At 38.7% G+C, this 12,408-nt stretch overlaps 2 protein-coding genes and 1 long non-coding RNA gene across 6 annotated transcripts in view; 2 read left to right on the forward strand and 1 right to left on the reverse strand.

Moving 5' to 3' along the window:
- ENTPD1 (ectonucleoside triphosphate diphosphohydrolase 1) overlaps nucleotides 1–12,408 on the forward strand; it is a 205,866-nt gene that overhangs the window by 188,865 nt on the left and 4,593 nt on the right. The window lies entirely within an intron of this gene.
- Nucleotides 1–12,408, reverse strand: part of LOC114670014 (uncharacterized) — a 152,597-nt gene that overhangs the window by 134,274 nt on the left and 5,915 nt on the right. The gene's annotated exons all lie outside the window — the stretch shown is intronic.
- LOC144331226 (uncharacterized) lies at nucleotides 1,561–8,500 on the forward strand. Its single transcript, XR_013398197.1, has 2 exons — nucleotides 1,561–1,757; nucleotides 3,718–8,500. It is a non-coding gene; the product is annotated as an uncharacterized LOC144331226 (long non-coding RNA).

Consider the following 12,408-nt stretch of genomic DNA (forward strand, 5'->3'; position numbering starts at 1 on the left):
ATCAATAAACAACAGAAGCTTAAAATTCAATCAGAAACAGTCATAGGCTTTTAGAAACATAAGTTGAACATAAAATGAGAAAAAGGCAAATCTATACACCATTCATATCTTGGGAATCTATAGATATGTTGCCATTTGTCATAGTGGAAACAAGAATAACACATCATCAAGCACAATTTTAGAGAGTATTTTCAATTGTTAGGCTATACCCATTATCTCTTGTGGCCAAGAGAGCATAAAAATTATTAGGGGTTTAAAGAATATGCATTATGAGGAAAGTTTAAAGGAAGAGAGAGAGGAAGTGGGAAATTAGGTCAGGGGTACTGAAGTACTGAATTAACTAATGAGCCCTTATAAGTATTTTTAGCTTCACCAAAATATAATCAAAACAGTATACAAAATAATAATAATGGTATTTTAATATCTTTAATAGTGGAGATTTGGTACTAACTTTGCTTATTATTCCTCCCTTCATTAGAGACTTTTTAAGAACTCTTGCTTCAATAGATGGTTATAAATTCCCTTTTCTTCTTGTTGTAGTTAATACACAAGTATCCCGTGACTTTAAAAATGTTTTTACTTCATCACTTATAAGATGCATATAATCAATCTGAAATTCTACAGAAAAAATTCTTCATATTATAATTTTGTTTAAAAGGAATTTTAGCTGGATAGGGATTCCTTGTACAGTCCTTTAGTACATGAGTAATGACTATTTGAGGTATAAATCTCAGAGTTAATAGCTAACACTTATTTAGCTCCTACCATATTTGGCACTGTGCTAAGAGCTTTATTGTATTAACTCATTTAATCCTTACAACAACCTGTGAGGTATTATCTCCATATTATAGTTCAGAAAACTGCGGCACAAAAATCGTAACGTGGAAGCAGTGAAATTTAAACATAGGCTTTCTGGCTCTGCCTCCCATGTTCTTAGCTAATGCTATGGATTGAATGTTTGTGTGCCCCTAAAATTCATATGTTGAAGTCCTAATCCTTAAGTGTGATGGTATTTGAATGTGGAGACTTTGAGGAGTGATTAGGTCATGAGGGTGGAGCTCTCATGAATGGGAACAGTGCTCTTATAAGAAGAGACACAAAAGAGATGATCTCTTTCTTGGATATGTGAGGATACAGCAAGAAGGTGTCTGTCTGCAAACCAGGAAGAGAGCCTTCACCAGGAACTGAATGAGCTGGCACCTTGATTTTGAACTTCCCAGCTGTCAGAACTGTAAGGAATAAATTTCTGTTGTTTAAACTACTCAGTGTATGGTATTTTTGTTACAGCAGTCTTAACTAAGACAGCCAAAAAGTTATATTGTCTCTTTCCAAGGAGGTAATTGATTTTAAGTACAAAGCAGTGGCCAGCCCCGTTCTATTTAGTACATGAGTCAACATGAGTTCAGGAAATTTTTACTTAAGTCTAATCTATTCCTAATTCAAATTATTTCTGGCTGGTTTGAATAAATCCTCCCAGATAATTCTAGTTTTCTTTCCAATACTGACCTCTAAATTGAGCAAGACCTGCCTTTTTCTGAGGATTACATTTAGTCTGAAATATCTTTTTTGTTGTTTTTGTTTTTGTTTTTTTTGAGACAGAGTTTCGCTCTTGTTGCCCAGGCTGGAGTGCAAATGGCACAATCTTGGCTCACTGCAGGCTCCGCCTCCAGGCTTCAAGTGATTCTCCTGCCTCAGCCTCCCAAATAGCTGGGATTACAGGCGCCTGCTACCATGCCCGGCTAACTTTTGTATTTTTAGTAGAGATGGGGTTTCACCATGTTGGCCAGGCTAGTCTAGAACTCCTGACCACAGGTGATCCACCCGCCTCAGCCTCCCAAAGTGCTGGGATTACAGGCATGAGCCACTGCACCCGGCCCTAGTCTGAAATATCTTGATGCTCACCCTCTACAAGCCTTTCCTCTAAGCTGTAGCTTACCTCGACACCTGAATTTCCTTTTCAGCTATCATTCATTGGAACCCAGACCCGGTAGGTGTTTCTTAAAATTTTCAGGCAGCTTATTTTCATGTTAGCTCTACAGCCTCACAGAAAATCAAAATCATGTAAGCAGTAGTATGTAACCAATATTTGGGTCCTAGACGTACCCAAGCATATTTTAAATGTTCATGGCACCTTGCAATCATCAAATCCAAATGTTTCATTTTATAGATAAGAAAAGTGGGCCGGGTGTTGTGGCTCATTCCTGTAATCCCAGCACTTTGGGAAGTCGAGGTGGGCGGATCACCTGAGGTCAGGAGGTTGAGACCATCCTAGCCAACATGGTGAAACCCCGTCTCTACTAAAAATACAAAAAAAAAAAAAAAAAATTGCCAGGTGTGGTGGTGTGCACCTGTAGTCCCAGCTGCTTGGGAAGCAGAGGCAGGAGAATTGCTTGAACCCAGGAGATGGAGGTTGCAGTGAGCCGAGATCGTGCCACTGCACTCCAGTCTGGATGACAGGGCGAGACTCCGTCTCAAAAAAAAAAAAAAAAAAAAATGACACACAGAAAAGACAGATTGCTTAAAGCTAGACAGTGGGAGAACAACAAAAGTAGTCATTTGTGGGTCCCCAAGACCAGTGTCATCCTTTTAAAGTAGACGAACAAATGCTTAAACCTCATATTTTCAATTCAGTCCAACAAATATTTATGAAGAACTGAAGTAGTATTTTACTTAAAAGGGCTAGTCAAAGCTGGTCCATATTTACTATATTGTAATATAATTTCTGAAAACTGGCTGCAGTAGGCAGAATAATGCCCCTCATCCCAGAAAGATATCTACATTTTAATCCTTGGCACCTCTGAATATATTACCTTATATGGCAAATGGGAATTGGCAGATGTGACTAAGATGGGAAGATTGCCTGGATTATCAAGGTGGGTCCAATCGAATTATGTAGGCTCTTAAAATTGGAGAACCTTTCTGGCTGTGGGGATTTGACTACGGATGAAAGGTACACAGAGATGCAAAGTTGTTGACTTTGAAGATGGAGGGAGGGGGCCAATATCCACGAAGTGTGGGTGGCATCTAGAAGCTGCAAAAGGCAAGGAAACAAATCTCCTGTAGGGCCTTCAGGAAGGAATGCAGGCCTGCTGACACCTGATTTTAGCCCACTGAGACCCACGTTGGACTTCTAACCTACGGAACTGTAAGGTATTGTGTGTTTTTTAAGGCACTAAATTTGCAATAATTTGTAATAGCAGCAATGGAAAACCAACCCACTGGCACTGATCACAAACTCAAATTTCAAGTTTCCTCTCTGGGCCAAGTATCAACCCAAAAAGTAGGGATGTAAATTAGAACTCTGATTCATGAGGGCAGTGAATCTAGAAGGTTCTCAGATGTGGGTACATGAAATGATCACTTTTTAATTTTGATGTAATTGCTCTTGGGTGGGACCAGACATCAGGTTAAAAAAAAAGTCATGATAAATTCTAATGTATAATCAAGTTCAAAACTCTATTCTAGGAACAAAAGAAAATAAGCATCTGAATTGCCTGTTGGGGGAATAACTTTGTTCTCTAATAGGTACCCAGGACTTTTTCTTTTATTGAGAGACAGAGTCCCACTCTGTCACCCTGGCTGGAGTACAGTGGCACCACTATGGCTCACTGCACCCTCAACCTCCCAGGCTCTAGTGATCCTCCTGCCTCAACCTCCCATGTAGCTCGGACTACAGGTACACACTACCACACCCAGCTAAATTTTTATTTTTTGTAGAGGTGGGATCTTCCTATGTTGCCCAGGCTGGTCTTGAACTCCTGGGCTCAAGTGATCCTCTTGGCTCAGCCAAAGTGCTGGGATCACAGGTGTGAACCACTGTGCCTGGCCAGTAGCTAGGATTTCTTAGAAGACAAACACCATATCCTTACACCCAAACTGGTACAGCTAGCAGTTTTATAGAGAGCAGTCAGCACAGGTTGCCAAGATGAGCAAAGCTGTGTTTCATTAAAGCATTACAAGGGCTATCCTTCAGATTTTAGCCAAGGGACTATGTACACAACTGCAGTCACCTGTGCCCCAACAGTTCAATGACTTTGAGAGCTGGTGAGGCTAAATATCTCCTCTCTACATAATGCATCAATCTGGGTGATTGGTACCAAGTGAGAAACCTGGGAAATCAACCCATTCCTCCCCCCAACTCACGTACCTACATCTCTTCGCCATTATTTTAGTAAGTCTCTCTTTTAAAACCTTCAACTGTTTTCCTCACCATCTCTTCTGCCACCGCCTTAGATTAGGCCTTAATTAATTTTTCCTTTAATTTCTGTAATTGTTCCCACACTAATCTCTGTGCCGCCAACCTACTTCCATTCTTCCATACTGTGAAACATACATTTGGTCATAGTCCATTTCCTGACATACAACTCCCAAAACCCTTGGAATCTCCAGAGTGGTAAGAGTGCCTTCTGTATACTAATGAGATGACTGGTGACTGGGGCCCCTGATAGCCTCAGCATTATACATTAGAATTTCTGGTCCTCAGAAAAACCAAGGCAGGATTAAAGTGTTGGGACTTTCAGCTCTATCCCTTAACCTTTGGGGAGGGGAGAAAGGCTGTAGGTTAATCTCCTCACCAATGGCCAATGATTTCATCCCTCATGCCTACCTAATGAAGCTTCCATCAAAATACAAAAGGCTTGGGTTTGGACAACTTCTGGATAGCTGAACACGTGGAGGTTCCTAGAAGGTGGCTTGCTTGGAAAGGGCATGGAAGCCTGGCTCCCCTTCCCACGTACTTTGCCCTGCGTCTCTTGTCTGGTTGTTCCTCTGTATCCTTTGCAATGTCCTTTTTAATGAATGGGTAAACATAAGTGTTTCCCCGCATACTGTGAGGCACTCTAGAATATTAACAGAATGATTTAGGAGGGGTTATGGGAACTCTGATCTATAGCTAGTTGTCAGAAGTACAGACTGCAACCTGGGGCTTGTGATTGGCATCTGAAGTGGGGGACAGTTTTGTGAGACTAAGTCCTCAACCTATGGGATCTGATGCTATCTCCAGGTAGATAGTGTCAACAGAATTGAATTACAGGACACCCAGATGGTGTCCACAGCAGAACTGCTTGATGTGTGTGGGAAAATCCCCACACATCTGGTGTCAGAAGTGTTGAGTAGCTGTGTGAGAACAGGGAAAACCTTTTTTCCTTCATGTAAACTATCTATTCGAATCTGTCTTACTCTCTGGTGCCAGAGTAATCTAAGATACATAACTTATTATGTGACTTGTACATAAAATGCCTCCATGACTACATTTTGCCTTTAGGCTGTAATTCAAATCTTCCTAAGACAAGTCAGCTCCTTCGTGCTCTCACCCTTGCTATCTGCCCCTAGGTGAACCTATAATCTAGGCATTCTCACTACTTGTGAATCCCCCATGCGCCATGCTTTCACACCTCTGTGATCCAGCTTACATTGTTTTCTTTGCCTAGCCAATGCTTCCTTTACATTTCTGCTCAGACATCAGAATACTCCGACTCTTCTCCATTAACCTTCTCTGAGTACCCATACTTTTCACTATCTGAAATTGCCTTATGTGTTGAATGCCTTTCTCCAGCACCATCCACACATTTGTTGTTTCATCCCATCATCAAATGTGTTTTAGGTGCCCAAAATATTCCACACACCGTTTAAACACTTAGAGATACCAAATCAATCAAAGTCCCTGCCCTCAAGAGGGACAGACCAAAAGCAAGTACATACATCATTTCTGATAGCAATAAGTGCTTTGAAGGAAATCCAAGATCATGCAATCAACAGTGACTAGAAGAGAGGAACAGCAGTAAATAAGACAGTCATGGAAGGCTGGCCCTCTGAGAAGGTGACATTTGAACTGAGCCATGCAAAGATAAAGCATTCTAGGCAGAGGAAACAGCAAGTGCAAAATCCCATCATATAAGGCCTTGCAAGTCCACACAGATTTACAACCTTCACGGCCTGGTGTGGGTTAACCTGAAATAATCAAAAGGATCAAAATCCAGTGGAGTTTATTCAAGTAAAAAGCTGGGAATAGCCATCTGGGAGACACAGACTCAGAGAAATAGGGTCAGTGTTCCAAAGTTCAAAGTTAAATTCTTGCATATATAGGCAGAAAACAAAGAAGTTTAGTAGGTTTCTAACACTTTCTAGAAGGCTAGTTTATGAGTTTCTTTTCTGTATGGCTTGTTTTCTTTACAGTTGGTTTTCATTTCCTTTCCAATTTAAAAGAGGTATTTAACACTCCATCTTAACACAGTGTGATAGCCATGAAATCTTTGGGTAAGAAACTAAAAGGAAAGTTAATCTATAATAAAAACCAACAGTAACAGGGAAGGGGTCTTTCCTGGAGCCCTTTAGTCATTTGTAACATTTTGTAAAACACTGTGAGCAAGGAGGATGGTTAATCTATAATCACAGAAACAAAGATTACAGCTTCCCAGGTTACAGCTGCTTGTAATGTGACTCAGGCCCCATAATCACATTTCTTTAAGGCTCAAAATAGTTTGGAGTTCCAACAGCTTAGATTTTGAATTACTTATTTTCACACCTGTCTTATTCATTGCTGAATCCCCAGAGCTAGCAGAGTGCCAGGACACAGTAGGTATTCCATAAATACTTGTGGAATGGATAAACTGTCTATTTGCTGGTTTACTTACCTATCTCCTTGAGGGCAAGGGCTCCTTCTGACCTCTGTAGGTCTAGTGTTGAGCTGTGTGCCTGGCACATAGAAGTGCTTAACAGAATTGCTGAGCAGCATATAAAAGATGTTGCTTGAGTACCATACAGCATATAAAAGATGTTGCATGAATACCATTATCTTCATTAGAGAAGATAAAATTAAATGGAAAGTATTCTTTAGGAATATGCCATTGAGTTTAGGCTAAAAGACACTAAGATTTTTGAATTGTTCCAGTGTTGTTTAGTTTCATAAAGTAGAAAACTGACATCTAGGCATGTTATAAAAGCAATCTTCTCAGGGCTAAAGGCCAGAGAAGGCAGGAAAAATTATATATTAGTATCTATAAATAGCAATCACAACCTTAGATGGATGTTAATGTTGACATGAGCTCAGAAAATGACTTGTCTGAATTCTAGTAAAATGCCCCCAGAGTTAATTTTCTGGTATTGTTAATTTTCAGATGTCATCTATTGCGAAGAACATTTCTTTAGGTAGGGACTAAAAACAAGCACAAGCAAAAGGTTGCAAAGGGAAGAAGACTATAAGGAGAGAATATTTAATCAAGCAGCTCTTATAAGAGATTAGTAACCAATAAATTTTCCTCCCAGAATACCTGAATAAATATTGAGAAGAAAATCCCCAGCTTTCAGGCAAAATTCAGTTTCTGATTTGATTTTATTTAGCTTATGAAACACTGAAAGACCATAATGCAAACAAAACAGATGTGGTGTCAAAGAAACAAATATGCATAAAACATTCATTCTTTTTATGAGCTACACAAACTATCCCTAAGACCTGTGATTTGAAAAGAAAGTGTTCCTTAGAGAAGTGGGGATTTTGTACATAACTAAGGTATGAGAAACATTTAGGGGTCATCTGGCAGACATGACAGCCAAAGTGACAAGAGAATGGGAATACAAGCAAAGCCAAAGAAAAAGTTTTATAAAACCTCTACAGTGAGAAGAATAGAGACAACCAAAGTGATTGAGAGCTATCAGAAAAGAGGCAAACCTGGATAATTACTGTGTCCAAAATAAAAAAAATTAAGTACAGGTTGAATATCCCTTGTCTGTAATGCTTAGGACCAGAAGTGTTTCTGATTTCAGATTTTTGTGGATTTTAGCATATTTGCACCATGCCAGTTGAGCATCCATAATCCCAAAATCTGAAATCTGAAATGCTCTAATGAGCATTTCCTTTGAGTGTCAGGTCAATGCTCAAAAAGTTCCATATTCTGGAGCATTTCAATTTTCAGATTTTTGGATTTGGCATTCTTTGTATGTGTAGATGCCAGATGCTGCAAAGAAAAGGCTGCAGGATTTGGCTAGGTTGTTGGTGATTTCTGAGAAGGCAATTGCATTAAGTGGTGAAAACAAACCACACATTTAAGAAGAGAATGGCACAGTAAAGAAATGGAGGTGGTGATCACAGACAAGGTGTTTTCAAATGTTTGACAATAGGCACAACAAGAAAATGGAATAGTAGTTCATACAAGAGAATAGAAACCAACAGAACACTTCTAGGTATGTTTGAAAGCAAGAGGAAAGCGGCCAGGTTGATTTAAAGAGGCCAGGTTGATTTAAGATGCCAGAGGGGAAAGTGATAGGGACAGTGAGATCCTAGAGCTAAAAAGGAAACACATTCTATAGACATGAAACATTTTTTTTCTTTAAAAAAAGTAAACTTTTTCTAAGAATAAGGCAAAGACTAATAAAAAGGGAAATGGTGTAGTGATCTATTCTTATAGTGATAATTAAATTCTATTGCCAATACTCATAAGCTTTATTGTAAAGAATCAATCTAAATGGGATAATGGCAGAAAGCCATTCAGGAATACAAAATGCAAATTATAAATAGGGAAATGCAAATTAAAAGCACAATGAGATACCCTTTCAAACCCACTAAAATAATAAATAAAAATGATAGACAATAACAAATATTGGCAAGGATGTAGAGAAATGGCTAAACTCACTTTGGAAAACAGTTGGGCAATTTGTTTAAAAGTTAAATATAAATTTACCATGTGACCCAGAAATTTCACTCCTAGGTATCAATACATGAGAAATGAAAACATGTATCCATACAAAGACCTCAATATGAATGTTCTTAGCAAACTTATTAACAGTAGCCCAAAATGGGAAACAACTGAAATGTCCACTGTGAACCCTGACTATCTGAGATAGGTCTCAGTTAATTTAGAAAGTTTATTTTGCCAAAGTTGAGGATGCGTGCCTGTGAGAGAGCCTCAGGAGGTCCTGATGACATGTGGCCAAGATGGAGCACAGTTTGGTTTTATACATTTTAGGGAGACATGAGACATAAATCAACACATGTAAGATGAACACTGGTTTTGTCTGGAAAGGCCTGACAGCTCGAAGCTGGGAGGGGGCTTCCAGGTCATAGGTAGATAAGAGATAAATGGTTGCATTCTTTTGAGTTTCTGATTAGCCTCTCCAAAGGAGGCAATCAGATATGCATTTATCTCAGAGAGCAGAGGGGTAACTTTGAATACAATGGGAGGCAGGTTTGCCCTAAGCAGTTCCCGGCTTTAATTTTCCTTTTAGCTTAGTGATTTTGGGGCCCCAAGATTAATTTTCCCTTCACACCACCAACTGATGAATAGGTAGACAAAATGTGGTTTATCTATATAATGTAATATTATTCAGCAAAAACAGGAATGAACTACTGATATATGCTGTATCTCATGGATAAACCTTAAAAACATTATGCTAAACGAAAGAAGCCAAACACAAGAGACCAATATTGTATGATTCCATTTATATGAAATGTCCACATGAGACAAATCTCTAGAGACAGAAACAACATTAATTGTTGCCTGGGGTGGGGGAATAGGAATGAACAGTTCATGAACATGAAGGTTCTTATTAGGGAGATAGAAGTGTTTTAAAACTGATATACAGTAATAGATGCATAAATAGGTAAATTTAATAAAAATCATGAATTGTATCCTTGAAGTGGGTGAATTATATGGTATGTTAAATACCTAACCAACAAACAAATGGAAACACAGCCCACGCACATGGATGGGCAGATTCAATATTGTGAAAATGACCATACTGCCAAAAGCAATCTGTAAATTCAATGCATTCCCATCAAAATAACACTGTCATTCTTCACAGAACTAGAAAAAACAATCCTAAAATGCATATGGAACCAAAAAATAACCCACATAGTCAAAGCAAGACTAAGCAAAAAGAACAAATCTGCAGACATCACATTACCCAACTTCATACTACACTATAAGGCCACAGTCACCAAAACAGCATGGCACTGTTAAAAAACAGGCACATAGACCAATGGAATAGAATAGAGAACCCAGAAATAAAGCCAAACACTTACAGCCAACTTATCTTCAACAAAGCAAAAACATAAAGTGGGGAAAGGATACCCTATTCAACAAATTGTGCTGGGATAATTGGCAAGCCACATGTAGAAGAATGAAACTGGATCCTCATCTCTTACCTTATACAAAAATCAATTCAAGATGGATCAAAGACTTAAATCTAAGACCTCAAACCATAAAAATTCTAGAAGATAACATTGGAAAAACCCTTTTAGACACTGGCTTAGGCGAAGACCTCATAAGCAAGAACCCAAAAGCAAATGTAACAAAGATAAATAGATGGGACTTAATTAAACTAAAAAGCTTCTGCACAGCAAAATCATCATCATCATCATCATCATCAACACAGTAAACAGACAACTCACAGAGTGGGAGAAAATCTTTGCAAACTATGCATCCAATGAAGGACTAATATCCAGAATCTACAGGAACTCAAACAAATTAGCAAGAAAAAACAAACAGTCCCATCAAAAAGTGGACTAAGGACGTGAATAGACAATTCTCAAAATAAGATATACAAATGGCCAAAAAACATATGAAAAAATGCTCAACATCACTGATTATCAGGGAAATGCAAATCAAAACCATAATGTGATACTACCTTACTCCTGCAAGAATAGCCATAATTTAAAAAATTAAAAAAAAAAAAAAAGATGTTGGTGTGGATGTGGTGAAAAGGCAACACTTTTACACTGCTGGTGGGAATGTAAACTAGTACAACCACTATGGAAAACTGTGGAGATTCCTTAAAGAACTAAAAGTAGAACTACCATTTGATCCAGCCATCCCACTACTGGGTATCTACCCAGAGGAAAAGAAGTCATTATACAAAAAAGATACTTGCACACGCATGTTTATAGCAGCGCAATTCACAATTGCAAAATCTGCAAAAATATGGAACCAGTAAAAATGCCCATCATCGAGTGGATAAAGAAAATGTGGTATGTATATATATATATATATATATATGTATACACACACACACACACACTATAGACTACTACTCAGACATAACAAGGAATGAAATAATGGCATTTGTAGCAACCTGGATGGAATTGGAGACCATTATTCTAAGTGAAGTAACTCAGGAATGGAAAACCAAACATCGTACGTTCTCACTCATAAGTGGGAGTTAAGCTATGAGGACATAAGAAGGCATAAGAATGATACAATGAACTTTGGGGACTTGGGGGAAAGGCTGGGAGAGGGAGGAGGAATAAAAGACTATACATTGGGTACAGTGTACACTGCTTGGGTGATAGGTGCACCACTATCTCAGAAATCACCACTAAAGAACTTTTGCATGTAACCAAACATCACCTGTTCCCCAAAACTATTGAAATAAAAAAGTATTAAAATGGATAAATGTTATATATAATTTGGTTTATCCAGCAAATGACTAACTTTAAGAGAAATTCACAAATTGATTTTAAGTGATTTAAATTTTTGTAACAAATTAGAATCCCTTATGCTTGATAAAACAATTAGTAAAACTAAGTAGAATCAAGTAATCTTTTCTGCATTTTAGTGTTCCTGATTCTTTTGAGAAAATATAGAAGGCCTAAAGACAATTTCATTTTAGAGTTTAAGAATTCTTCAGAATTTGTTTGATCCAAATCCCTCCATGTACTGGGGTCACTTGTGACAAGAAAAAAGAAAACCTTGACCATGGTCACATGGTAAGTCGGTAGACAAAAACTCAGCTCTCCTGATTTCCAGTCTAATACTTTTTTCATTATCCCATGCAACCTCGAAACAGAAAAATTAGAAGAAGAAAAGTAACCCAAACTCATAGGACTGTATCTTTTTTGGATTCCTACAAATACTCTTGAGCTTTGTTTCAGGAGGCGGTTACTTGGAAACAGTTTGATCCTTTCAGGTCTTGCTGTTAAGACTTATTAGGTAAGATCAGAGTAATGTTTAGTCTAGGGCTCATTATTCCCCACTATTGAGACAAGGCCCTTCTGAATGCTACCCAGTATCCTGTGAATTATGAGGTTTTCCATAACCTCATAATAGCTGGTGGGAAAAGTCACTATTGCCAGCCCTATGTGAGCTCCAAGTACTGTCCCCTCTAACCTTCTAGAGCAGCTCTTTCTCCAGCCTCAGGTACTTTCCTGAAATGCAGGGAAACCTTCTGTATTCCAGGAAAGCACCTGAGGCTGGGGAAAGAGTACTCCAGAATACTCTCCCTGGGCAGTGCTCTCTTGACCAGTGCTAGCTGCCTTGGTTTCCCAGGCGTCTCACTTCTGTCCCCTTAACTTGGCAGTGACTGGCTCCTTCATGATTCCCACTTTCTGCACCATGACCTGGAATCTCTTTCAAGGCAGCAAGCTGGGACATTTCTCAGAGATCACTGTCCTTCGTTGCCTGATATCCAACTTCTTGG

The sequence above is a fragment of the Macaca mulatta genome, chromosome 9, assembly GCF_049350105.2.
Source record: "Macaca mulatta isolate MMU2019108-1 chromosome 9, T2T-MMU8v2.0, whole genome shotgun sequence".
Lineage (NCBI taxonomy): Eukaryota > Metazoa > Chordata > Mammalia > Primates > Cercopithecidae > Macaca > Macaca mulatta.